Source organism: Amblyomma maculatum, chromosome 5, assembly GCF_055883805.1.
Source record: "Amblyomma maculatum isolate TAMU_Amacu chromosome 5, ASM5588380v1, whole genome shotgun sequence".
Lineage (NCBI taxonomy): Eukaryota > Metazoa > Arthropoda > Arachnida > Ixodida > Ixodidae > Amblyomma > Amblyomma maculatum.
Window position 1 is genome coordinate 124,035,264 of NC_139348.1, and position 23,551 is coordinate 124,058,814.

Sequence of the window (23,551 nt, forward strand, 5' to 3'; positions counted from 1 at the left end):
GTTTCTGTTGTGTCGCCGTATTCCATCGCTTATCATGCCACCACGTAACATTATAATTATGATTGCGCCTATGTTACCAGCGTGACTGTCGGATCCTTTCACGGTCAGATATACAGGTCAAATTGGTCTCTGCTTTTATTACTTGATAGGTAGGATGACTATATAACATAAGCACAAAGGCGCACGTCTTGTGCTCCACGTTTCTGTACACATGTAAGGTACAATTCTAGAAAGTCACGTGTTTGGAAGCAACGTGAATCAAAAACGTTTGCGTTTGTTAGAGGCTTTCTATATACAACGAATATAGCATATGCTGCTTGAGTGGCGCTTTTGGTTTACAAATCTACGCTGCTGAACGTGCGTATCTGGATTCTGTTCCGCGTACCGTCATTGCACTTGGCTGCGTATGCCCGCTTCTTTCCTTTCATGTGCTCTGCGTAAAGTTTTGAGCAAAAATGTTGGTTTCAGCACTGGCGGAGATGTTATATGGTCCGGGTCAAGCATTCGCGCTAACATTTTAGCAATCTTCTTAGTAGTATTGCAAAAGAAAACAACTGATCTGCTAGCCCCATAATTTGTTTGCGAGGAACACGTACGGAGGAAAGTTTGAGCATGAAAATTTGGTGGTGCTGTTACACTGAGACTTTGTTTAACCAAATAATTACGCCGAACTAAAATTGATTTATTTTATTTAGCAATAACTGGAAGTACTACTCTTCAAGAACCAGCATGTTTTGAATGGACTGCTCACACCACATTTCCAACAGCTATAGATTGGACCTATCCAGCGACGAGAACATCTGGAGCAGCCTTTGTGGTTCATTAGCTCCGACGATTCTTCGACTCGGACTTGACCAAGTTGTTACCCAAAGACTCATGGCTTGTCGAACGCTTGAAGAGGCGAAGAGGTACGTAAAGGCTCATGTTAAAATGTTATGATCATCTGCATGCGGCTTAAAGTCCGCATTCCTCTATGAGTGATGCCTTAACGGCATTGTATAACGCGCTGATGATTTCGTGTGTCGCCCTATAGTCGAAGCGTTGTTTCGGCGACCTGCTTTCAATATGGCTTCGCGTTGGACTAGAATCTAAAGTTATATAGCCATTAGGGCTCCGAAGTAACTAACACAACCTAATCTCGAAAGCAGATAGCGCATACTGAGGCAAGACTCAGGCACGAAACAAAGCATAGTGGTCTTCACTGAATCAAGCCAAATCTCTGAACAGAAATTACTAGTGGGTTTTATTTTACTAACACGAATGACGTTCCAAATGCGACAGAAAATGGGATGTCAAAGGCACCATTATCGGTGTTGGTTTTAGGCCATATAGAAGCACATAGTCAACTGAAGCACTCTGGTGTTGCCAATTAAATTGTTGCGAAACTTTTCATAACAAGCTTTTATTCTGAGCTGCCATCGGTTTTTATCTTACTAAGATATAATTACGTGTCACTGCGACAACTTTTGCTAGGCCAACGCGTCAGCAATTCGTGCTGGCGTACAAGAAAATAAAAACAAGTAAATAACTGCCGCACTCTGAATATTAAATTATTTTGGAGGCCTTCATCGCTTTCTCATTAGCACAGTTTGCATAGCTTTGCCGTTTCAACAGGAAAATCTTAACTTCGCTTGCTACAACCAGTTATCTGCAGTAAAATATTTTATTAATAATGGCACAAGGTGATGACAAATTATTATGCGTTTAAATTCATGAGCTGCTTCCTCAGAACAGCAGTGACGAGCTCATTCCTGGCTGTCTTCACCTACTGTGCACCTCTTACTATGGGCATCGCACTTACTATATGGTTCCGAGGTTGCGACCCACAACTAACGGGAGATATCACCAGCATTGATCAACTGAGTTTTAAATTTCGTAACCGCGAACTGTGATCTCGCATCTTTTCGTAGTCTTTGCGCTTTTCGCTTTAAAGCCCATGAAACGCGTGATGGGTTCGCATGTAGCTATACGAATAGGTGCAAATTATGTGGATGCTCTTCAGTTATGTTCAGCGGTATTATTTTGCTAGAAATGTTCGGGCCTTCTTTCTGATCTGTGGCAGAGAAGTTTGGATATTGCAAACTACATACTACATCTCGCCATTTTCTGTATTGCACATAGAGTCAAAGTCAGTCTTTAAAATTGTAGATTCGCCATTCTTGTAATGTCAAAGAAAGGAAGTAACCGGTGACAAGGAGGAATAATTTTAAGCTGCTTCATTTTGATGGTTAAATATAGCCCTCGAAAGTAATTGAATAACCACAAAGTAGAATAAACTATAGTTAATTTGCGTTCCACTGTTTATCTTAAAGCATTGACTGAAATATGTCAGTGAGGTTTATCTGCTGACTGGCACAAACAAAGTCTTAATAACAACGTCTTATTAAATAAGTATCTTATTAGTTTCCACCAAAAGTTGCCAGCAATCGAAACGCGACGAGCTTTGGACCGTTTTGTTTCTTCACTGTGCCTAAACATGCTTAATAACAAAGTAGAGGCTACTGGGCGCATGTTTCCACAAACGTTTAAGCAAACTCCTTAATACAAACCGCCCGAGCACTGTATTTTGAATTCAAGGCATACCGTTTGCCAGACGTCGTGACAATGTGCAATAAAGTGCTAACAGGGTAGCTCAATATGTTTACTGGGGCTGCCACTTTGAACAAAATTATAATTAAAACCGCTAGGGGTGTACCAGTCTATGGGCATTGTAGCGACGCAGCTGTGGGCATTCTACGGCATACTTCTGACCGAAAAAAAATGTGTTAAATGTAGGGGCGAGTGTCGGTAGTATCTTAGGAATAGTATTGCTTTGAAATCCCAGGAAAAGATAGTCTAGGACAAAAGAGCATCGAATGAAGCATTTGTGTGACAATTTCGATGCAACACATGCATGATATATGTGCATGATGTACACTAGCGTCATTGAAGTCCATTTCTTCCGTATTCCTGAAGCATAATGCGTAGACATCTCTGAAATATGCAGTGTTTATTGGTGCTGCCAACTATGGTCACGTAGCGCGGTTGCAGCAACTGCAACTCGCGACTGTACATGTCGCATCTATCGTGTTTGTGGTGTCTATACGGAGGGCTTTTGAACACTTCTTATTCATTGGACCAGTGGTCAATGTCCGTGCTGAGAATTTAGCAAGTAGTAAATCACTGGGGCCAAGATTTACTTGAAATGGCTCTTCTATTCCTTTTGGTTGGTTGGTTGGTTGGTTGGTTGGTTGGTTGGTTGGTTGGTTGGTTGGTTGGTTGGTTGGTTGGTTGGTTGGTTGGTTGGTTGGTTGGTTGGTTGGTTGGTTGGTTGGTTGGTTGGTTGGTTGGTTGGTTGGTTGGTTGGTTGGTTGGTTGGTTGGTTGGTTGGTTGGTTGGTTGGTTGGTTGGTTGGTTGGTTGGTTGGTTGGTTGGTTGGTTGGTTGGTTGGTTGGTTGGTTGGTTGGTTGGTTGGTTGGTTGGTTGGTTGGTTGGTTGGTTGGTTGGTTGGTTGGTTGGTTGGTTGGTTGGTTGGTTGGTTGGTTGGTTGGTTGGTTGGTTGGTTGGTTGGTTGGTTGGTTGGTTGGTTGGTTGGTTGGTTGGTTGGTTGGTTGGTTGGTTGGTTGGTTGGTTGGTTGGTTGGTTGGTTGGTTGGTTGGTTGGTTGGTTGGTTGGTTGGTTGGTTGGTTGGTTGGTTGGTTGGTTGGTTGGTTGGTTGGTTGGTTGGTTGGTTGGTTGGTTGGTTGGTTGGTTGGTTGGTTGGTTGGTTGGTTGGTTGGTTGGTTGGTTGGTTGGTTGGTTGGTTGGTTGGTTGGTTGGTTGGTTGGTTGGTTGGTTGGTTGGTTGGTTGGTTGGTTGGTTGGTTGGTTGGTTGGTTGGTTGGTTGGTTGGTTGGTTGGTTGGTTGGTTGGTTGGTTGGTTGGTTGGTTGGTTGGTTGGTTGGTTGGTTGGTTGGTTGGTTGGTTGGTTGGTTGGTTGGTTGGTTGGTTGGTTGGTTGGTTGGTTGGTTGGTTGGTTGGTTGGTTGGTTGGTTGGTTGGTTGGTTGGTTGGTTGGTTGGTTGGTTGGTTGGTTGGTTGGTTGGTTGGTTGGTTGGTTGGTTGGTTGGTTGGTTGGTTGGTTGGTTGGTTGGTTGGTTGGTTGGTTGGTTGGTTGGTTGGTTGGTTGGTTGGTTGGTTGGTTGGTTGGTTGGTTGGTTGGTTGGTTGGTTGGTTGGTTGGTTGGTTGGTTGGTTGGTTGGTTGGTTGGTTGGTTGGTTGGTTGGTTGGTTGGTTGGTTGGTTGGTTGGTTGGTTGGTTGGTTGGTTGGTTGGTTGGTTGGTTGGTTGGTTGGTTGGTTGGTTGGTTGGTTGGTTGGTTGGTTGGTTGGTTGGTTGGTTGGTTGGTTGGTTGGTTGGTTGGTTGGTTGGTTGGTTGGTTGGTTGGTTGGTTGGTTGGTTGGTTGGTTGGTTGGTTGGTTGGTTGGTTGGTTGGTTGGTTGGTTGGTTGGTTGGTTGGTTGGTTGGTTGGTTGGTTGGTTGGTTGGTTGGTTGGTTGGTTGGTTGGTTGGTTGGTTGGTTGGTTGGTTGGTTGGTTGGTTGGTTGGTTGGTTGGTTGGTTGGTTGGTTGGTTGGTTGGTTGGTTGGTTCATAGGAAGGGAAAGGCGCAGTATCTGTCACACTTGCTCTGTGGACACCTGAACCGCGCCGTAAGGGAAGGGATGAAGGTGGGAGTGAAAGTCGATAGAGAGAAAGGGGAGCCGTAGTGGAGGGCTACGGAGTAATTTCGACCACCTGGGGATCTTTAACGTGCGCTGACATCGCACAGCACACGGACGCCACTTCGTTTCGCCTCCATCGAAACGCAGCCGCCGTGGTCGGGTTCGAACCCGGGAACTCCGGCACAGTAGTCGGGCGTCTTACCACTGCACCACCCCGGCGGGGCTCCTTTTGTTTTCCACGTTATTTTTTCTGTTGCGGTGTCGTGATGCCTGTAGGCTTCGTTTGTTCTTGCATTATTTTCTAGTTTAAAGTCATTATACTCGTTTTATTCTATTCACAGTTTCGGACATACGCTAAACTATATTTCTTTGCTTTTTTTGTGATTACCAATCGTATATGCGTTTCGGCCTTCATTTTGTGCGTTGACCGCATCTCCCGTCAGCCTTCTTGCCCGGCTCCACATCAAACATACGACACTTATGGAAGAACGGGCACGCATTCCAGCGCCGTGGAGATGCGCCCTCCGCGTACGCCCTCTTCCCGCTAAAATGGCACGCGAAGACCATGATGGCAGACGCCTGGCGCGGGCGGAAGCCCTGGCACGCCATTATGGTTCTAAACCCGGCGTTTTTTATGTGGACGCCTCTGGCCCGCACCATGGGGGGTGGTACACGGCCGCAGTCGTCCACGAGGCGAAAACAGTCAACGGTCTTAGCTTCAGGGCCCGCAACATAACTCATGCGGAGGAGGTCGCCATAGCATTGGCTGCTTCCCACTGTGACTCGAAATATATAATTTCCGACTCGCTAGGGGCCTGTCGGAATGTCGAACAGGGCTGGACCCCTTATCTAGCCTACCGAATACTTCAAAATAGCTCCTACATTGGGGACCCCGCTACCCGATATATTATTTGGGCTCCTGCTCATCAGGGGCTGGCTGGAAACGAGGCTGCCGACGCCGCCGCCCGCGCGCTCTCTCTCCGGGAAGTTTCCTCCTCCTCCCCCTCCGACCAGGACGCTGATCCTAATCCGGCTTATACATTCAAAGATATCGTAAATTACTACCAATCTAGCCACAGCCTTTACCCCCGCCCATGTAAAGGCCTTTCAAAGGCGGATGAGCGGCTCTTACTCCGCCTCTATACAAACACACTGCTGTGCCCGGCAGCTCTAAAACACTTCGACCCTGCTTTCTCTGGCAGCTGCCCGCACTGTGGGGTGGTGTCTTCGGACATCTACCACATGGTGTGGGCCTGCCCCTCAAATCCGGCTATCCCCCCTCACCCCAACCCAACCCGGGAGGACTGGGAGGCGACCCTGCTCGGCTGCTCCGACCTGAAGGCCCAACGGGCCTTAGTCGGGCGAGCCCGAGCGGCGGCAGACGCCACTGGGGTCCCAAACTAGGGACCTCCACCTAGTGTTTGTGAGGGTTGGCCCCTTCAGGGTCAGCTCACGCATAACCTCCTGTATTTGTCCTATATAAATGTTTTCTACCACTACCATCAAAATTAGACCTTGGGAAAGTAGAGCGCAGTGGTGGTGCCTGAACAAAGCAGCAATCTACAAAAGCTAAGAAAAAATTACTGGTTTAGGTCAGAGTGTCTTTGATAATAAAAGTATACATTCACTAGTGTGTGTAGTGTAGGTATCACATAACTCACTGTGCTGAATCACTAAGAGACATTCAAATAAGAACAAATTAATGCAGACCGATTTCACCAGAGCTGAAGGAGAGGCTGTTGGAGTGATTTTATTTGTCCATCAAAGCTCACTAATTTTTCAAAAGAGGTAACTGAAGTCGTATTATACAGAGGTGCGACACGACAAATTAACTAGCAGCCACTATGCTCCCCAACTTAATTTCTTCCCCTGCTAGCCGGACCTAATGTGCTCATACATGCCATTCGATGATCAACGTCTGAGGTCTTTGCCACAAATTTGAATGAAGAACCATATAAACAGAAGGACTTCGTGCATTATTCTTTCTACGGTGTTCATGTAGGGATTAAAAAATGGGACTTTTAAACAATGAACTTCTCTGCGTAGTTGTCCACCATCTTCAAAAGGCCGAAAGGTGGTTTAAGGGGACTGCTAACAATATTTTGTTCTCCTGAGAGTCAAACCACTCGGCAAATGATATTCATTTTTAGAGATGGGATTTAGCTGGATCATGTCACCATTGCGAACGTCTGCACAGGCATGCAAAGAACAACTATACAACTAGACAGCCTGTGCGATCACTTTCATTACCTGCACAATTCTCTAAAGTAGCTGTGTCAGTAGAGTGCGCACACAGTACCTGCGTGGTCTCAAAGGTCCGATGATTCTCGACGACACTTGGTATGCTTTTGATGTGTAGGCGAGTGGGCTCTGGAAAATATCCAGTTTCTTCGTTTGTTTCCCTGTATCCAGAGGTCGCCCCAAGTACACATTAAGGACGCCGTATCCTTCTAGACCTTCACACACACCATACAAGTACAATAACTGGGTTGAAGGTTTGAAAAACTCCAACAGTACTCATAGCCTCCCAGGTGCGGTGAATGCGTAAGCATGCCAAAGTTTGGCGATGGCCCAGCTGAATTTGGAAGTCAACACATCGTTAGCCGTAGTCAAATTGGGTTGGACCACAATTTTAGTCAAATTCAAATGCAATAAAGTTTTGGGGGTACAGGAAGGCAAACTTTTGGGCGCTGCCATATAAATTTTGAAGTCACCTCATAGTAGTAAAGAAGTTAGGTTAGAATCAGTTTTGGTCAATATCTGGCAGGGTCTAAAATTCGGCGTCCAGTGGGAGAATTGTTAGGGGTACCCCACCCCAAAATAGGCGGTTAGCACTAGGTTGCCCATACGCGGATCAGGTTGTACACCACATATGGTGCAAATCACTAGAATCAGTTTTGGACAATTTCTCGCAAGGTCCAATATTGGGCGCCCAGGGAGCCAATTTTTATGGGTGCCCCCCCCCCCTCCTCCCCTTGAATAGGCGGTCAGCACTAAGTTGTCCATACTCGGGTATGGTTGGACACCACGGACACCAAATGTGGTGAAATCAAAATCAGAAGATTACACGAGGCCAATTTCGGTTGTGTGGGCAGACACTTTATTTGCACATTTTCTGCTGACAGCTGTTGCCGACACTATTCGGGGCGTTTTTTTTTTTTCTTTTGCACATGTACGCCAATTAAAGTTCACGTAATATAAAACTGAGAGTCACATTGGCAACGATATAAATGCATCTGCTTTCACTCCCGCTTCTGGATGACATTAAGAACGTACGCAGCGCCAGGCTGCGGCCGCTACTGGCAGCGTAAAAAGTTCCACCATATATTTAACACGGAGTACCGTGACCACATAAGTACGGAAGACTATGGGGTTCGTGTGTCTTTTTTCTTTTTTTGTAGTCTACGAGAAAGGCACGTGCACACCTCAGAAATATACACTTTAAAGAATCGTTATACAAGTTGTATATTTTTTATTCTTATTTTACTCTTTCCTCTTGAAACATTCAGATATTGCCGTACTACGTAAATACTTATCTGGTCCACATGCCTGGATTTGTTGGAATATTTCTAGCTGGTGTCGTCTGCGCCGCAACAAGGTAAGTATTGGTAAAATAGGAGGTCAGCCAGCCCAAACTTGGCTTCATTATAAGTATACATTATACATTATTAGCTTAATGAAATGCGGCAAACATCGTTTCAGGCGGCTGTTCTGTTTGAAATATTGTGCACTGACTTTCCGCCTGTCAAATTTCTATCACTATGGCTCATGTTTTAGTTACATTTTTTACACCTAAGTGACTTCAGTACTATTTGACTACGCTCGGTACGAATATCACCTATTCAGCAGCACGGGATGGATAGTCTTCTGCAATAAGAGTGGAAATTTATTTTGGGCAATGCAATACGTGTATTACCCGCATAATTGTAAAAATTAGGAAGACTGTGCATACGTTTGTTCGTGGATAGATACCCATCCAACTTGGGTTTGTCGCACAACCGACGCAATTTGATAACTGAAGTCAAGCCGGCTATTACGGTACCTAAGTAATGCTGTTAGGCTTCAGTCTAGGAAGATTGCAGCGCAGCAGAGGGCGTTAAAGGAAGAAACAAACAACACCGGTGCTAGCTTCCACCCTCTTCCTGTTCTGCTTTGGTGTCTTGCTGCGAGCAAGAACGAACAAGCACAAAAAGCCGCTAGATTCAGTCTGACCTGGGGTTCCCAAAAAGGCTTGCTTTATGAAGAATCGCCCGTTCGATGCTATAGTTTAAAGGCCTTATTTAATTGTGAAAAGCATACGTGGGCAGCTTCCACATAATACATAAATATTCGGTATAAGATGAACCACCAATCGGCCCTACTTAGCTGATCGACCCGAACACGTGTGACAAGTTGGTTAACTAAAATTGAGCATTGGGGAAATTTGTTTTAGCTGTGGTAATGGCTTCAGGGTAGAAAAATGCTATGAAGGGTGAAGGGTGTGGTCAAATAAATTAGCATAATGCGTCAATTTTTATCAAACAAGTTCATTGAATAATTAAGAAAAGAGTCGACTGACTGTGCTCGTATGCTGTTGCACTACTTCTTTACGTCTACGTCTTTTCTACGTCTTTTCCTCGCGGCGTTTACTTGTGTTGAGGAGCATCGGTGTAATACTACTTTCAGGACGATCTAATGCTGCGAATCATGGTAGTTTTTTACGTGCTCAAACTCGACACAATGCTGCCTTATTTTGACTGTGAGTTGGGTCAAGACAGACTTTTCTGAAGGAATACAGGTAGGCTCCTATATTCTCCATGTCTGATGATTCGCTGCGGCGCGGTCGTTCAATATTGTCATCTCCTAGTCTTGGCATTGCAGCGCCGCTTCATAAGGCACGCCGATGACTAGGTGATCTCTCTCTCTCTCTGGTGAGAAGCTTTTCCAACTCTAGACTCTTGCATCGAAATATTCCTCACTGTACGCTCTGTGTTTGTCCTGCATGCCGATCTGCGCTTGCTATTCGAGCAATGCGATTCACACGACTCATCGAGGAAAAGTGCCTCGCGTATTAATTCTTCACGGCGAACACCTAGTTGATTGCACGACGCGATGTGGGTTCGCAACGGGCACCTTCTAGTAATCTCATATGACTGCCTACCACGCGTGTTACTTCTATGAAAGGCACGGCCACTGAGAGCAGAATCAGTAAAGTACTAGAGGGCCATTTTTAGTATGGTTTTTCTAGCGTATATACGGGTGCAATTGGCAAAAGCCCCTAATTTTGCTGCATGTGTCATCTCCGAATGTTTCGAAAAGCTGGTTTCAGGCTGGAGGCGTGCACATCCCTTTATTTCCCTGCGCTCCAAATATCTTCAGGTACGCTGGAGAGCGAAGCCTTCTTGAACGGCGTGTGACCCGAATGTAGCACCGTATAAAGGCCTCTTTCTTAATGAGGGCATAATAATTCTCTTCTTGCGTATCTAAATGCATAAATTATTCAAGACTGCGCCGGATGTGCCGTGCTGCAGTCACAGTCGAAAGAAAGGGGCAAGCCGATCGTGCACACCAACACACATAGTTCAGCTGCCGATTACATAACGAGACATTATTGGCGATGTGAAGCTGTTAAACGCCTCTTTAATTGACTAGACGAGGCAACATACCATGGTCTCCTGTGATTCCTTCTCCATCGCTGGTTGTGCACACGACGCATGTTACTGTGGTTGGAAATTAGGTCAATTGGAAAGAAAGTGGCGTGAGACCTCCTGCCTGATTAGAGTTAAGTGCTTAACAAACATGGACATGCATACTTCAATGCTGCAAGGTTTCATTCCTGACATAGGCTGGAAAATCCCAGCCTGCTTCTCACTGCTCCTTAAGGGTGCCAGAAGAGTTGGAAGAAAGCATAGTCTCTTAGCAGCTTTCATTTCGCCACAACGCGGCCACCACGATATAGCACTTCTGTTTATTCCACGGCTGCTGCAAATGCGACGGACGGCATCCTTCGATCTCAGCGTGTATTACCGGGCATATATAATATATGAGGGAGTGGCTTAACGCGTTTGCAGCTGTTAGTATCAATGAACTGTTCTTGTATTACAGTACAAAGGCAAGCTTTACTACCACTGTCCTTCTCGACTGCCACCCTTAAGCATGATCTCCATAATTTTATAGAACGTAGCTCGTAACTTTTTCATGGTAAATGCTACCTTCCTACAGTTTTTTTTTTTTTTTTCAGTACAACATACTCAACGATAAATTCTCAAGCTGCCATTTTGTATGTGGACTTCATTGCTCCTCGTTGAAGAACGCCGAACGTCATGTGGTTTGGATAACACGTGGCTCGGGCGAGATAAGCAGTTTTCGTCAGTATTTGTCAAATTATGTGACAAAATTATATCCTAACCCTCTGAATGCTCTAGGCACAAAAAGGTATCCCAAATACAACAGGAGCGCACTGCCTACCGTTTGCGCTGACTACCAAATCAAGTACGCTGATTTATACTGCTGCTGCCTTTTCGGAACATTCCACCCCGACAGATATGTTTGCCATGCCAGGAAAAAAGTAAATGTGATGCCTATTAACCATTACTGTCTTGTGGCACGTGACGAGATGGATAAATCGAATTATATTAGTTGTGTTCGTTGTGCTTTCGACGCACAAAGACAAAGCTAACTTAGCCAATTTTCAAGGACCTTAACCGGAGCAGCTAGTTACAAGAATTGTGTAAACTATGCGAGAGCGTTTTTCTTCAGCAGCGTCTTCGGTAACAGGCGACATTATTTTTATCAATATCTCCTATTCAGAATTATTTCTGGTGAGAGCTTCACGCGGGTATCCCCCGAGATTTGTCATTTCTACGCAACACTAAGTGATTAGACGGTAAAAACGCCTAGTTTTGGTGGCCTGCTTCAATTCCCAAACACGGGACATAATGCCGAATTTTTTCCTTTCATGACTGATCTTCCCCTCCAAAGTCAAGCAAGCACGGGCCCCTCCTTACATCAGGCTTCTTAGTGCAGAGTTTGCGCTACTGCCACTCCGCTGTGCCGTGCAGAGTTCTTGCTTTTGCACGGCACCCAAACCATCCGGGGCATTCCCTCTGATCGGGGGTTTCCGCCCGTCGCTGTTGTTTTCCGTTCTAAGATTCTCTGCGTAGGCAGAGCTCTTCAAGCTTGTTCGCTTCTGCTTCCGCCGTCATGACCGCTTTGCTACTTATCGCCCCTGAAGTTTATAACTTATTCTAGAGGCTATCATGTGCGATTTTAAAAGTACCTAATGTGATCCCAGCCAAAACCAAATTGGGATCTGGGATCCAAGTAGGGGTGGTGAATTAAAGCGCTAGATGTCATTCTGTACACGATATTTTCAGTACGGGAAGGTTTGCAAGCAGAAATAGACAACAAGGCTCATTGCTTGGTTTGGTTTGGTTTGGTTTGCGGGGTTTAACGTCCCAAAGCGACTCGGGCTATGAGAGACGCCGTAGTGGAGAATGTCGGAAATTTCGACTACCTAGAGTCCTTTAGCGTACACTGACACCACCCCGGCGGAAACAGGACTCATTGAGTATAATGGGTGGTACTAGTGAAAATGTCGACCCATTCGCGAAACGCAGGGGCAAGTTGAATTTTTACGGATGGTTATGAATTGGCGAATATGTGCGCATTTATGGCATTGTTGCTTTCCTTCCTTTTTAACCCATGTAGCTCTGGCTCTAGGAATTGCGATGACAATTTACAGCACTATTTGCATACACATGGGCTCATTGAGCAGGGTAAGTACCGTGCGCGCTTTTCGAGCAAGTGATGTTTGTCGCTTACGCTTAGTTTCACTGGAATCACAGTGACGGCTAACTAATTAGAGCTATCATTTCACCCAGATGTAAGGCAGCTGCTAAATTACTGCTCAAAGAAGTTAGCTTTTCTGCCTTGTTGAATTAGTGTCGTGATGTGGCATCTGGAAGTTCAGCAACATACTTTAGAAATCTGTGATTTTTAACCATTTATTTACATATAAGCCAGAAATAATCTGCTTTATGAAGACTGAAAGAAACAGGTTTTTTAAACACGAAAATGAAGCTCTGTGTAGGTTTTATGCACTACTCGCAAGATTTGGCATGGTTTTATGCACTACTCGCTGGTTAACAAAAGGGCTTTAGTGTCCCATCTTCGTCGTTGGTCGCCAGCTTTATGTTTGCGTTTCATGCTCTGTATAAAGAAAACTTGAGATCTGAGCAAACTTTTCTTTTCACAATAAAAACACAACCCCTGATTCCTTTAACCACGCTTACACTCTATAAAATATGCGTGGAGAAATGGCGATGACTAATGTGCATTGAACTTGCCGCTTTTTTTTTGCCTGCTGCCTTGTTACAGCTCATCCAGACCGAGATTATAGGAAGAAGGAAGGGACAACTTGAAAGAGAGATTGTAGAGGCGGTTGCCATCCAGCGTTCGCATCCAGATGAATGCGTTAGCTCACCTTCTGTCGCTCTCCTCCAAAAAGAACTAGATTTCCTTGTCATGTGACTTCTTGGGTGGTTGTTTTACTGTTTTGTTTGTATGCATCCACTTTCTCCCCTGGTTGTCGGTCGTTAAAAATTATTTTGAACCTCTTGTTTTGGATTCGTGTCATGCTCATCTAGTGCGGAGATGTTTGTCTTTTCATTCATGTGCTGTTGTAGATTGTTCAGATTATTTTGTAATGATTTCCTCTTTTACAGATTATGCTTGTTATCATCCTTTTATCAACTTCCACGTGCTGATTGTTGTCTTTTAAGGTTCGCCGAAGGTCTTGTTTGGTTTTCATGTTTCAGCCCACTTTACCTGATTGTAAGGTCACATGTGCCATCTGTCTTTAAAAGCCCCTGTTTTTTTTTTTTTTTTTTTCAATAAACGTTTCAGTTGCCAGTACCGCCCTGTGTTGTCTCTAGCCTCCGTCCTGTGTCTGCTGCGGTTTTATTTTCCTTATGACACTTGCATACAGATTGCTATTGGTTGAAGTAGATGCTTGTTTCTATGCTACAGCGGGGAACATGTGACTTTGTAGCCACAGTAGTATTACTTACTCCATGTTGCTGCGTTGCTTGCAACCGAGATTTTCCCAATCTTCAATGCATTAGGATGTCTCTGTATCTAATTGGAGCTCCCGTAACTGTGCTCTCAGATTTTAAGCTGCTCTGTCACAGTTCCCCGTCCACCTTATGTCCAATATCAAAACGTTATACATTCTAGACAACTTCGCACATATCATCCTGCTGATAGCGGCTCTCCTGAGAAGTCTCACATTCAACCGGCTGTTTACGGCGGTTCTTTCCAGTGACGACCAACTAATACATTAGCGCTGGAGACATTAATGATGCCTTCCATGTCAGAAAGCGACTGCCTCTTTTCTATTCTACCATATTGATATTTCTTGCGTCACTGTGTATCCCCATAATTTGACAAGTGTAAAATGCAGTTACACCACAACTACTTGGACGTATAGACATCAAGCGCCAGAAATTATTTGAAGGGGACCCTACAACGAATTTGGTAATATTCTGCGCGAGAGATTCATAGAGGTAGTTTTTGTGAGAATTCAGCCGATATCACCGCATCATTTATAAATATTTTTGAAGGATTGTCGTGGAAAGCACTCAAAATTGATTATGGTGACACCTGAGCCCACGTTTTCCCGCCCCCTTCCCGTTTACACAAGCTGAGCTTTCTGACTGTGTCCTCTCTTTGGGCGCTTGTAACTGAGGCGAGTGGGATGGGGCGCGGTGGGTGAGGCACTGTCGCGACGTGTTTTCATTAGCATTTTTATGCCCTCTGTCATAGTCAACCGCTGAGCAGGAAGGGGAGGATAACCATTGTTGATCGCCCATATCTATGCTGTTATTGAAGCTAGCTTAAACGATTTTATGTGGCGGAGAGGACCGATGACATACCAGGAGCTATTAATAAGGGAGTAATTACTCATTGACATCCACCCAAGCGCAGCCTTACGGCTACAATGAAAAGCTATACAGCCTTCTCAGAACCTTCGTAGCTAAAGAAAAATTCGTAATGGTCCGGGGATCGAACCCGGCACCACCTCCTTTCCGGGGTAGTCGCTCTACGGACTGAGCTATAACCAGGAAGGCTAGCAGATCATATGGTAGGGCGAGATCAAATTGATCTATAACCCGAAGTGAGAAGATGTTGGTCAAATTTATTTAGGTTAAACCCTGAAAATGGAGTAGATTTCTACGGCTTCAAAAGAAAGTAAGCCAATGAGTAATTACTCTCTTTTTAGAAATCTAAGCCATCTTGGAGGTTTCCCCTAAATATTTGACCAAGAGCTATACTGGTTTTCCTAAGTTTAGTAAATCCTGCTTCAGGACCCCTTTAACGAATGGTTGCACTCCAGTCGCAGTACTCTCGCTTTATATCTAATCCGTCGCTTTGTAGTTTAGTGTTTAGTGCAGTTTATACATTTCCGCCTTGATTGTGCCATTGAAGGGTGAATACCTAAGCGACGTGGTTTAGCAGAAAACTAAAGCTGTAGCTGGACATTTTCTCTTACGCTGCTTCAAGCAACCAACGCTATTTGGGCTTGCAGTTATGTACAGATGTTTAGTTTCTTAAGGTGTATGCGGAGTCTCAAGTAACGAATATTTTATCCGTTGCAGCATATGTGATCGAAAAGCAGAATAATGAGAAAGCTACCTTTGCAAGCACTGGAAACTATTAATGCATTCCTGGCAGATTTACCTTGGCTTCTAGGCCTTTTACGTTCATAGAAAACCTTTAATTAGTTTTGGTGTCAGTTTGTCTACTGTGTATTAATGCACGTGGGCTGACAGGGATACGTTACAACCTCATTTCCGAGTTTTATTTTTCTTGAAGACCAGAAGCAGCGTTCTTACTTTTTCGTATATAGAACTTGTGGAGCAGCTTCTTTGGGGTCCTTGGTTGGTTGGTCCATAGGAAGGGAAAGGCGCAGTATCTGTCACACTTGCTCTGTGGACACCTGAACCGCGCCGTAAGGGAAGGGATGAAGGTGGGAGTGAAAGTGGATAGAGAGAAAGGGGGGTCGTAGTGGAGGGCTACGGAGTAATTTCGACCACCTGGGGATCTTTAACATGCGCTGACATCGCACAGCACACGGACGCCACTTCGTTTCGCCTCCATCGAAACGCAGCCGCCGAGGCCGGGATTCGATCCCGGGAACTCCGGCACAGTAGTCGGGCGTCTTACCACTGCACCACCCCGGCGGGGCATGGGGTCCTTGCTACTATTACAATCGGAACACTAATCAGTGCTGTATCAGGTACGTTCTTTTACTGACTTGATGATCTGCCCTTCAACCTTATTTATGTATTACACGGCGACGAAGAGGCGTCCGTGTGCTGTGCAATGTCAGTGCACGTTAAAGATCCCCATGTGGTCGAAATTACTCCTTAGCCCTCCACTACGGCTCCTCTTTATCTCTATCCACTTTCACTCCCACCTTCCTCCCTTCCCTTACGGCGTGGTTCAGGTGTCCACAGAAAGAAGTGTAACAGATAATGCGCCTTTCCCTTCCTGTGAACCAATTATTATTTTTATTAAATGGGTAGACGCCATCATCATCATTAGCTGCTGGAATAAAAGCATACACTTCCTCTCCAGTTACAGGCATAGTTACAGTGTACTGTTGCGCAGTATCTGTCGCTTTTTTCTCCATGAACACCGAAACAGCAGAGGAACAGTTCGTCCTCCTGATCGGTGAAGGTCAAATTAAAGCCCACGTTGACCCACACCTTTTTGCCCCGCCGGGGTGGTGCAGTGGTAAGACGCCCGACTACTGTGCCGGAGTTCCCGGGTTCGAACCCGACCGCGGCGGCTGCGTTTCGATGGAGGCGAAACGAAGTGGCGTCCGTGTGCTGTGCGATGTCAGCGCACGTTAAAGATCCCCAGGTGGTCGAAATTACTCCGTAGCCCTCCACTACGGCTCCTCTTTCTCTCTTTCCACTTTCATTCCCACCTTCCTCCCTTCCCTTACGGCGCGGTTCGGGTGTCCACAGAGCAAGTGTGACAGTTACTGCGCCTTTCCCTTCCTGTGAACCAATTTAACTTAACCCACACCTTTTTTGTAGACACCTGAACCGCACCGGAAGAAAAGGGTGGAAGGTGGGAGGGATTGTGGAAAGAGAGAAAGAGGAGCCTTAGTGGAAGACTACGGAGTAATTTTTGCCACCTGAGTAATTTTAACGTGCATTGCCATCTCACAGCACACAGCTAGACGCCTTTCAATTTCGCCTCCATCGAAACGCATCAAGTTTCAACAAGCGGTGCCCGATCATACCGGCAAAGTCATTGCCAGGGAGGCTAAAAATATATATATATATATATATATAAAAATTAAAAAGTGACTACGTCGCCCTGTCTGTGGCAAACGCTATCCCTTCATGCCCTAAAACTGCCTCCGTAAGTGTCCATCATTTTTATAATCAGAAATCATTAGAAGTAGGCATATGCAAGCATTAGACAAGTGCTGTAAGCCTCCGGATTGGCCATTTGCCCTGTAATGCAGCGAACACTCACTCAAGGTGCGAATATGACGCACGCAAATCGTGCCCGCACAAATCAAACAACCTAACTGCAGTCATTGCCGTTCGTAGCCGCAACCGATGGATGTTCTTGAGAGGGTGACTATAAATGTAACTGCGCTTCAAAGTGCGCATGGTACCAGCGTTAGGAATTCTGAGCTACGCGGAACACAGCATGTCAGTGTTCGATCTAGCTTTCTTGGATGTGTCTGGCGTCTGGCTAGGGCCAGTACGATGCCGTAGCACTGATCGTAGTATTCGCTCTTGAAAAATGCACAGCTCTTTGGAGGCAATTGCTGAGGCTCTTTCATGCTTGTTAGATAAACTTCGTTTAAACGTTGCATTCACGCGCATGTATTTGTATTTAATTGAACAGGTGGACTCCATGGATGTTCAACTTGTGGCATCACCCAGACTGAGGATCATATATTATTGGTGTGCCCAGTGTATGCGCGTAAACTAAACTGCTAGCCGCTTTCTTGAAGCGTATGGACAAGAGGTGTCTGTCGGAGGAGTTGCTGCTGGCGCTTGGCAGGACAAGGGGAAGGGCATCCAGGCAGTGCGGGCTCTTTCTCGCTTTTTGTGCTTCACCGGGCTTGACATCGCGCTTGTAAAGCAGGTTGCTGTGCCTGTATACATTTTCATATGCCTTCTCCTACATCGTCTCCCATCACGATCCCTTTATTCTCCTCTTCCCCTTCCTCAGTACAGAGTAGCAGGTCAGTTTTTAACCATTCCGGCCAACCTCCTTGCCTTTACTTTCAATAAACCCATCTATCTATGTGAGATACGATACCTGTGCCGCTAATCACATCGCACACGAGTTGCCTCCTCGTCCTTCACTCTTATGAGATGAGCACTTGACTAATGGCGTGAACGATGCTGCCTCCAATGCTGGTACAAACGTGGCGGGCACACATCGTAGGACATCCCAGTCGGAAAACATTACAGAGTAATTTCTGTTGATACGACAGAATTTCTGTGTGGTTTTGGACAGAAAAGTTGTTGTGACAATAGAACTTTCTGTAGTAACGTCAAAGCTTTCTGTAGTTACAACAGAAAAGTACCACAGAACTACAGACAACAGAAAGCTACTACAGAAAAATTACAGAACTACAGAAAACTACTACACAACAACAGGAAAATCTTACGTTTACGACACAACTACAGAGTATTCTGTCGTGTTTTTTAGATGGTTCTGCACTTTTTTCGACTGGGATGGCAAACTAGCTTGAGCTTCTTTACGTCTGCATCAAAAAAGATAGGCTGCGAAACTGATGTAGGCTGGCTAATTCAAGCACGCGAGCATCTCGGAAAAGTCGGCATCAAGCATGCATTGTTAGCAGAAGAAGCAAGCTGTATTGCTGTGTCCTCGGATGTCATACTGAACGACGTTGTGTAATAGTAAATTGCAAAGTTCTGCATGTTGATTGACGCAAACGAGTACTATGCGCTGCGTAATGAGGATAGTGACAACTAGACCAGCGATGACGGAGGACAGTTCTATTTTTTTTTTTTTCATGACTTTAGATTTTTGCTGCTGGTTTAGAATTGAGGCAGGCTCAGGATCAAACAAATGTCGTGCCAGCAATTTTTGATACAGTGGTTACAACTGTACAATGACTACTCTGAAAGTTTAACTACATCTCGTTTTTTAACTGTGGCGTTCGCCTAACAACTGGGCGCTCATTCGTTATCTTGTATGCTTTTTATTTTTTTGCGCCGGAGAAAAATTTATCTCTAACGAAAGCTTGCTCTTCTAGGGGAAATGAGCACGGAAAGGGAGCAACCGGAACTTTGCAGCGACGTGATAGTGAACATGTGGCGAAAATCAAAGCATATTCATCAGCAAAAGAAACTCAAGGTGAGATTTTAAGCCACTTTATTTCGGTAAGGTTGGACTGGTAGGCTGAAGTGAAATTATTTTTGTGACATTTCTCCGCTTCCAGGATCTCCAAAGTAGCCGCACGACAAGTTTTAACGAAGGGGCAGCATGCACAGCAGAGGGCGAAGATCTCCTTGTCCATAAACCAGCAATCGACACCTAGAAGCACGAACAGACAAATAAATCGATTGCCGGGAGGACCTTCTGGAATTTGTGCCTCAACTCATTATCGGGAATGCTCACGAAAGGCAATTTAAAATGGCGTAGCTCATTCCTGACGTCATTAGCTTCACCAGTTGCTCGCGATGAGCACAAATGCCCCTTAAATCAGAAGGCATGGTGTGTATTTCGCTGGCAGGAGGAGTGGAGTAGAGAAAATTCAACCATATCTAGAGAACGAATTCACAACCTAGCGACCTGTCCTGCAAGTATATTTCTATTGCTCACCCTCTCGTTTCGTGTACGAATGCTCTTGTTCGGGGCTCTTATACATCAAAATGCTGTTTAGGCCGAAGCTGTGCTTGTTATCCTGTCTAGACGTGTGTTAAATGCGTCCTTATGGAACAACTGTTTCGACATCTGGTTCGCATTACCTCACAGCGAGTGACGAAGCAAATGAGCGATCAGACTTTAAACCTAAGCAGTCATATGGTATAGCAGCGTTGGGAGGTGTGCGCGTGAGTAATTACGACAGCGAAGAAATGACATGGGCTGTATGCTCTGGTGCATTCTCGTCTGCCTTGCGACGATAAAACCACGTCACTCTACCGGCAAGTAGTATGCGTACAGTATCGAACGGTAGTGAACAGAAACAGCCTGCCTGCCCGACAGGTTGGCGCGAATAGCGTAACTCACTTTAAGCTTTGAAATTAACTGCCGCAATAATTATTGAGGTGTGAATTGGGTTAGATTTCTTTTACCACGCGCTGTGGATAGTGCTTCAGGCTTCTAAACCATGAAGGGCTATTCGCGAACTATGCGATTGAATACCACAGAGTACGCCATGTTGATCTGTTTACTGTTCTAGGTATAGCTTCTTGTGTATTGCTTGGCTTGGCTTGTTCGACCGAAAGCTTCACTACGCCATGTGAAGCGAAGATCGCCTTGCGGAGTCGGAGCCCCTACTGCGCATGCGCCCAGCAACAGCTGCGACACGCGTGACGTCATAGTTGCAGCCCCACCGCTGCCCGGGTAGACCTGAACGGATAAGCGTCGAAGTCGTAAGAGTACTGTGCTATCACATCGATTCGTCCAGACATGGTAATAAATACAATCAAACCCTAGTGCGTGCGCACATAATATTTAAAAAGCATTCAGTCATCTCTTTGGAAATCATACATATGCCGTATACATCACGGCCACTGTCACTAGAAAAGTAGTAAGGTCGAGCATGCCGGCAAAGTGCATTTCCATCTGATCATACAACTCTTGCAGGTGGAAGAAAATTTAACAAAGGTTGGGTGTGACTGAGTTAATAAGCCATACCAACGTTTCGACATGGGGACTTGTCTTCGTCTTCCCCTAGACGAAGACAAGTCCCCATGTCGAAATGTTGGCTCGGCTTCCGAACTGAAGCTCCCCTCCCACCCTTGTTCAGTGCTCTTCCATACAGTGCAGCCATCGTCTTCGTCGCGTTATGTTTTGGAAGTAGGGAAATATTTGGCATAAATGCAATTTTACAGGAATATCTGATGCAGAATGGCCGTCAATCTTGCGAGTTTTCACCTACCTGTGCAGTCCAATGAAAAGGAGCACATCTATAGGTTTTTGCGTCATTAGGAACACGCAGCAAATTACCGCGCACTTTGTGAAGACAATTTGCTTCAGCATGACTGCCTGCAATACGTCCAAAATATTATCCCAATGTTGCACTCAATGAAGGCATGCTCAAATGCTTCCATTATATTACATAAACGGCATTCAATAGACTACAAAAACATTGCGGACACTTAAGCTCCGTCTTTAAGCTATCATGTGGCAACTTTACTGGTTCCTGTTTGTCAGTTCCCCTTGTGAAGGATCGTTCTCTTCCTTGCACTTTGATACTTGCTTAATCAGTAGCACTATATTTATACCTCTCTTTCTTCACACATACTCATGAGTATACAGTTGTAAAATACCGCATCATTGAAGAGGACCACCATAAATGGATATAGTCATGCCTCCTTATAAGAATATCGCTTAGGAGAATATATATCGGACATAACAGGGGGCGGCAAAAAGTTAGGTGGGCGGATGATGTTAAGACGTTCGCAGGGGTCAAGTGGATGCAGATAGCACAGAACCGGGTTAATTGGAGAAATATGGGAGAGGCAGTGGGTATAGTCAGGATGATGATGATGATGATGATGATGATGATGATGATGATTATGATGATGATGATGATGATGATGATGATGGGACATAACGCGCCTTCACACTGCAACAAAAGTCTTGCTATGATGGGCGGGATTTAAAAATGTATTTAATAATAAAATAAGCATATCGCCACTAAAAACGTTCACCTAAAAGGATAAGTGCCGCAAACTACTTGCTCATTCACAGAACCCATGAAGATCATCATTTTTTGATGGCAATGACAAATAGGCTGGCTACCTCAGTACAAGGCGTAAGAGCAAGCACCCGTTTTATTCCAAGCCAGAGCCGCAGTCACTACGCATCTTGCAGCGCCACTCTCTGCGAGGAACAATATTCCAGTCGAAAAAAACTACAGAACTGTGTCAAAAATACGACAAAATAACCTGTAGTTCTGTCATAACCATCAGATTTTTCTGTAGTTCTGTAGTTTTTCTGTAGCATATTTCTGTTGTCTGTAGTTCTTTAGCACTTTTCTGTTGTAACTACAGAAATTTCTGATGTTAATACAGCATGTTCTGTGGTCATAACAGGTTTCCCGTCAAAAATCACACAGAATGTCTGTCGTAACATCAGAAATGTTTTGTAGTTTTTTCCGACTGGGATATTTCGTGAAATCTGGAGTTTTGTCGGTGCCCATGAGGATCACATTGCGATGTAGTTCATCCCTTACTATAAAAATGACACCACGGCGTTCATGGCAAAAGAAATGCTAAAGTGCCTGATTGAAGCCTTTGTGAATAAATGACGCTCGTCGATTGTGTAGCCGACTCTGGCAGAGTTTTCAAGCTGATTTCGCCCCAACAAAATTTTCGCTTCAATGAAATTTAGCGAGCTTCAACTGCATAGGCTAACGAGGCAACTTTGCTTTTCCATGTTTTCTGTGGTACAACAGAGAGCTTTGAACAATGCTGCCATAGCGTATTATCGGTTACAAGAGTTAAGTGTAGTCAACGGAAGCCAACATCAAAAGCGAGAAAAATACATAAACGCTACAACACAAACCAAACCCGCTCACAATGATAAAGCGCGCGCATGAGGGCCTGGCGGAGCCAGCCGGCGGATAGGCTCGGTTCTGTGAAAGTTAAAACCGCATGCGACCATGCACACAGATGTATTGTGCGCCAGGGACGCTTACGTGCCGCGACAGCGCAGGAGATGAGAAAAGAGAGGCCTAATTTTCGTCTTCCTCTTCCACTGCAGCCGTCCATTATTATAGTCACTGAACGACTACCTCTTGTGGTAGGCGCTCCGGGCCACCGGCTTCAATGCATTGTTGCAGAGGTCTCCTGCGGCATACCTGCCTCCTTTCTCTGAAGTGCACGAGCCTTGCAACCGTGCTTTTCTTCTCCTATTCCGCCGTCACGGTAACTCAAGTCCTGCAAACTCACCGGATTTCCGGATTTCGCCTGGGAAATCGATTACAAAATCTGGGCTTATGAGTGATAGTAAGGCGAAGGTTCGCGAAACTCCCACCAATGTAATGTTACTGGCGGTGAACCGAGGTTTTAATTGTTGCCAGGTGACGATGCAGTCGTGAAACGTGAATATTTCATCGTCGATGCAATCATCACAGCATTCACCTGTGCTCGCAGCGATGACGAACAGGAATGTATGCTGAAGAGATCTCACAAAACATAACGTCTCTAAGTGATATCACATTTGCCAAAGGTCTTCGTCTCGGGCATCTGTAGTACACATATGCAGCCTTCAGAGAGAGGCGGTCGAAATGCGTTGGGAACCATTCAAAATTAGCTGATACTCCTTTTTCTGCAAAGAAATCAATAGTGCAAACTACTTTCAATAAACGTTCTGAACTTCGTTTTTTGTATAACTCGGTTACAGCAATTATTGGTAAAAGCGGAATTTTAAATTGCCATTTGATCATCTGTATAAATGGGTTTCACTTTGTCTGCTTCAACCAAGCCGCAACAACGTGTATTAATAGCAGAAAGGCCGCAAAGGTCGCCAAAGGCCATGAAACGCTTCATTCCAATCATAAAGGCTAAGACCGAGTTGGCAGCTCCTGCTTTTTCTGCCATGCCATGTATACTCGTGACGTCATACGCATAGACGACTGGTCATTACACGGCTGT

The 23,551-nt window shown here is 45.2% G+C and overlaps 1 pseudogene; it reads left to right on the forward strand.

Moving 5' to 3' along the window:
- Positions 1–738: 738 nt before the first annotated feature.
- On the forward strand, positions 739–19,263 carry LOC146189425 (sodium/iodide cotransporter-like; annotated as a pseudogene).
- Positions 19,264–23,551: the final 4,288 nt, after the last annotated feature.